The 5,288-nt window shown below is 33.7% G+C and overlaps 1 non-coding gene across 1 annotated transcript; it reads right to left on the bottom strand.

Moving 5' to 3' along the window:
* Positions 1-3,375: 3,375 nt before the first annotated feature.
* LOC118010577 lies at positions 3,376-3,484 on the bottom strand. The gene has a single exon (XR_004679246.1). It is a non-coding gene; the product is annotated as a U6 spliceosomal RNA (small nuclear RNA).
* Positions 3,485-5,288: the final 1,804 nt, after the last annotated feature.

The following is a 5,288-nucleotide window of genomic DNA, read 5'->3' as shown; positions in this document are numbered from 1 at the left end:
GGTGTCCATGTGTTCGTTGGTAGTACATAGAAATACTATTGATTTTTATATGTTGATCTTATATTCTATGACCTTGCTAAATTCATGTATTAGTTCTAGGAGCTTTTATGTAAATTTCTTGGCATTTTCTATGTAGACCATCATGTCAACTGAAAATAGGGATGCTTTGATTTCTTCCTTCTTGATCTGAATCAGGTTTTTATTGCCTGATTGTTCTGGCTAAGATTTCAGTATTATGCTGAATAAAAGCAAAAAGAGCAGATATCTTTGCCTTGTCCTGGATCTTAAGAGGAAATCATTGTCTTTCACCATTGTGTTTCTTGTCAGCTATAGGATTTTTGAAGGCATTCTTTATCAAATTGAGGAAGCAACTCTCTATTCTTAATTTTCTAAGCATTTTTATCATGAATGTGTGTTGAATGTTTTTTCCATTACTTTTATTGAGATAAAATTCATGTAACAAAGAATTAATTATTTAAACCATTTTAAAGTGTACAATTCAGTGTTCTTTAGTATATTCACAATGCTGTGTAACTATCACCACCATCCAATTCCAGAATTCTCTTAATACCTCAAATAGAAATCCATACACATTCAGCAGTCACTCTCCATTCCGCTTTCCCCTCAGCCCCTGGCAACCACTGATCTGCTTTCTGTCTCTATAGATTTATCTATTATGGATGTTTCATAGAAATGGATTCATACAAGATGTGACCTTTGTGTCTGGCTTCTTTCACTTAGTATAATGTTTTCAATTTCATTCATGTTGTAGCATGTGTCAATCCTTCATTCCTTTTCATGACTGAATAATTTTCCATTGTATGGATATACCAAAGTTTGTGTATTCATTCACCAGTTGATGGACATTTGAGTTGTTTCCACTTTTTGGCTATTATGAATAGTACTGTTATGAACACTCATGTACAAGTTTTTATGTGAACATATGTTTTTAGTTCTCTTGGCTATGTATCTAGGAATGGAACTGCTGGGTCATGCCGTAACTCTATGTTCAGAAACAGGCTGAGTTTTGAGATAGGCAAGATAAAGGTAAACCTTGTGAGCTGATCTCCCAAGGAGCTACCAGATGAGTCAAAGCAATTAATTACAATTCTTTGTAAATGAGGTCTGTTTTGCTCCCCTCCACCCCAGTACCAGGAAGGTGGGGTGTTATTTTCAAGCCTACCACTGGGCTTGGGATGGGGGATGGAGCCAAGATCTGTGAAAATTCCATAAAGCCACTTTTCTTACTGAGATTTGGTTTGATTTTTGTTTGTTTTCTGTTTTTGTTTTTGTTTTTGATTAAGCACTCTCCTTGTCACTATAAGCTTTTAGTTAGTTTCCAGAGTTCTGAAAATGTTGCTTTTGCCAGGTTTTTAATTGCTTTTATGGAAGGACAGATTTTTGAAATTGCTCTCTTCACCATCTTTGCTGATATCCTCCTTGAATGATAAATTTTGTCAAGGGCTTTTTCTGCATCAATTGACATGATCATATTACTTTTCTTCTCTAGACCATTAATATGGTGGTTTACATAGATTGATTTTCAGATATGGAACCAGCTTTGCATCTCTGGAATCAATCCTCTTCATCCCTGATGTGTAATTATTTTTGTATGTTGCTCAATTCTATGTGATAATACTTTGTTAAGTACTTTTATGCCTACATTCATGAGAGCTATTTGCAGTTTTCTTTTTTTGGACTATCTGTCTGATTTTGGTATCAGGGTCATACTGCCCTCATAAAATAAGCTCAGAATTGTTCTCCTTTCTAATTTTTGGAAAAGATTTTACAAATTTGAGGTTCTTTTTCAAATGTTTGATAGACTTCACCTAGAATTCATGTTTGGTGGAATTTATGTGAGCCTGGGGGTTACTTTCTTGGGAGTTTTAAAGTTACAAACTTCTATAGTAGTTATAAGGCTACTCAAATTGGGTGAGTTGTGGTACCTCGTGCTTTTTGAAAAATTGCTCCATTTCATCTAATTCATCAAATTTATGTGTAGAGTTGTTCACACCATTTCCTTATTATCCTTTTGATGTTTGCAAGGTCTGCAGTGATAGCCTGTGTTTCATTTCTGATAGTAGCAATTTGTGCCTTCTCTCTTTTGTTGTTTTTCAGCCTTCTAGAGACTTGTCACTTTTGCTGCTCTTTTCAAAGAATCAGTGCCTTGTTTTATGGATTTTCTATATTGTTTTTCTGCTTTCAATTTTATTGATTTCTGCTCTTATTGTTGTTGTTTCTTTCCTTCTGCTTCCTTTGGGCTTATTTTGTGCTCCTTTATGAAGTTTCTTAATACTAGGTGACTGGAGATTTTTCCTTTTTTTTAATGTAAGCATTTAATGGTAAAAATTTCCCTCTCAGCACTAGTTTAGCAGCATCTCACAAATTTTGATATGCTAGATTCTAATTTTCATCCAATTCAATGTATTTCTTATTTTCTTTGAAATTTCCTCTTTGATTCATGGATTATTTAGAAGTATGTGGTTTTTTTTGTTTTGTTTTCAAATGCTTGGATATTTTCTGTTATCTTTCGGTTACTGGTTTCTAGTTTGAGTCTTTTGTAATCAGAGAACACACTCTTATTTCCATTATTTTCATTTTGTTGAAATTTGTTTTATGGTCCAGAATACAAACTATCTTGTTCTATGTTCCATAGATACTGTGTTATTTTGTGTGGTGTAGCAAAATGTTTATATTTAGAATTAGAAAGCTGGACTCAGTTTAGATGATCCCGATTTTGTTGGCAATATCCAAAGCATCATAGTTAGAGGCAAGTTGAACATATGCCTTTTTCTCTTTATCAGGCCTGATCAGGATGTTGACCTTGGCCACCTCAATGTCTTAGAGCTTCTTCACAGCCTGTTTGATTTGGTGTTTATTGGCTCCGACATCCACAATGAACACAGTGTGCTGTTGTCTTCTATCTTCTTCATGGCTGACTCTGTGGTCAGGGGCAAGTTGATGATGGCATAATAGTCAAACTTGTTTCTTCTGCAGGTGCACTTCTAGGGATATATTGGCTGCTTTTAGAACCAGAGTGGCTTGGGCCACGAAAAGTTGAGTGATGTGTGACTATCCTCCTTTTCCTCCTCCTTCTCCTCCTCCTTCTTCTTTTCTTCTTTTTGTGACTCTGGATATCTTTCAGTACTGCTTTCTTGGCCTTCAAAACCTTGGCTTTGGTGTTGGGAGGGGCCAGGGGCTTCCTTCTTCACTTTCAGTGCCATCTTTGTGCCATGGACACTTTAAAAGAATGTGTATTCTGCTGTTATTGGGTGGAATGTTATATAAATGTTACTTAAATCCTGTTGGTTGATGGTGTGTTAAGTTCTTATACATCTTTGTTGATTGCCTAGAAGTTTTATCAGTTGTTTATAGAGGGGTGTTGAAGTCTCCAACTGTAATTGCATGTCATACTTGTGCAGGGGCCATGCTAATCTTCTCTGTATCATTCCAATTTTAGTATATGTGCTGCTGAAGTGATCACTCTCCAACTGTAATTGTATTAATTTTTGCTTCACATATTTTGCAGCTTTGTTGGTTTATGCATACCAATTTAGGATTGCTATGTCTTCTTGGTAGACTGACTCCTTAATCATTCTCTAAAATTCCTCTCAGTCCAAGGTAATTTTTTTTTTTGTTTTTGCTCTGAGGACTATTTTGTCTGTTAATAATTTAGCCACTCCTGCTTTCTTCTAATTGATGTTTGTATAGTATAGATACTTTTATTCTTTTAATTTCAACCTACCTATATGGTATTTGAAATGAGTTTCATGGTTGCATTATATGTTTGAATCTACTCTGTCAATCTTTGCCTTTCAATTGGTGTAATTAGACCATTTACATTTAATGTAAATAATGATATGTTAAGGCTTAGGTTTGCCATTTAAATTTCTGTTTTCTGTGGCTTGTTTGTTTCTGTTTCTTTTAGCTATCTTCCTGTGACTTACTTGAACATATTTTAGAACTCATTTTGATTTATTTGTAGTATTTAAAAAAAATCTTTAGTAGCTTTTCCAAAAAATTATAAAAATAATACATGTTCATTATAAAAAATTCAAATAATACCTGAAGTAAGAAGTAAAGATAACGCCATTCTTCTGAAGAGGTACAAAATAAAATAAGGTATCATTTTTCAAACTACAAGATTGACAAGATTAAAAGAATGATGAAGCGATGATGGTTGTGGAAAACCAATTAACAGTGGCTACTTAGAGAGCAGGTAAAGGGGAAACATAAATACAAACTTAAAAAAAATTATTAAAAGGAATGATAATATCCGCACTGCTAAGCATGTAAGCCAGGGTTTTTCAACCTCAGCACTATTGACATAATTCTTTGTTCTGAGGGACTGTACTGTGTGTTGTAAGATGTTTCACAGCATCTCTGGTCTGTTACACTAGATACCAGTAGCATCTCTAACCCTGTCCCCCTCTGGCCCTATAGTATTTTTTGAGTAGATCTCTTTCTACAGAGTTTTAATGGTTGCCCTATGTGTTACATACTTAGACATACATGAGTTATCACATTCTACTAATGGCTATGTTTTACCAGTTTGAATGAAGTGTATATATCTTATCTCCTCATAAATTCCTTTCCTCTCTCCCATTTGTAATCATCTTAAATATTTCCTCTACACACACGGGAAACCATATCACATAATGTTGTCATTTTTACTTTTGCTTCAGAAGTAAAAATTTGAAAAACTCAAGAGAACGAAAGTATTTTGTTTACCTATATTTTTACTATTTCCCTTATTTTTTTCCTTGCTAATGTTTTCAAATTCCTTTTTTTTTTAAATCATTCCTGTTCTTTTTCAAGAATTTCCATTAGCTATTCTTTTAGAGTAAGTCTGCTGGTGATAAATTCTCTTAGCTTTTCTTTATTTGAGAATATCTTGATTTCTCCTTCATTCCTAAGGAGTATTTTAACTGGTTATAGAATTCTAGGTTGACAGTTCTTTTCTTGTAGCACTTGAAAATTTTTGTATCATTTTCTTATGGCCTACACAATTTCTGATAAGAAATCCACTGCCAAAAAAAAAAAAAAAAAATCCACTGCCATTTGAATTGTTTTCCCTATAGATAAGGTATTATTTTTCTTTCATTGATTTCAAGATTTTTCTTTATTTTTAGTTTCTAGAATTTTGATTATCATGTGCTGTGGCATGGATTTCTTTGAGTTTATTTTGTGTGGAATTCATTATGCTTTTTTGAATCTGTAGGTTTATGCCTTTTGCCAAATTTGGGGCAATTTTAGCCATGATTTTTTCAAATACTTTTTCCTTTCCT

The sequence above is a fragment of the Mirounga leonina genome, unplaced genomic scaffold (genome assembly GCF_011800145.1).
Source record: "Mirounga leonina isolate KUSES-001 unplaced genomic scaffold, KU_Mleo_1.0 Mir_101609, whole genome shotgun sequence".
NCBI classification, from domain to species: Eukaryota; Metazoa; Chordata; class Mammalia; order Carnivora; family Phocidae; genus Mirounga; species Mirounga leonina.
This window is presented reverse-complemented; position numbering and strand designations above follow the sequence as displayed.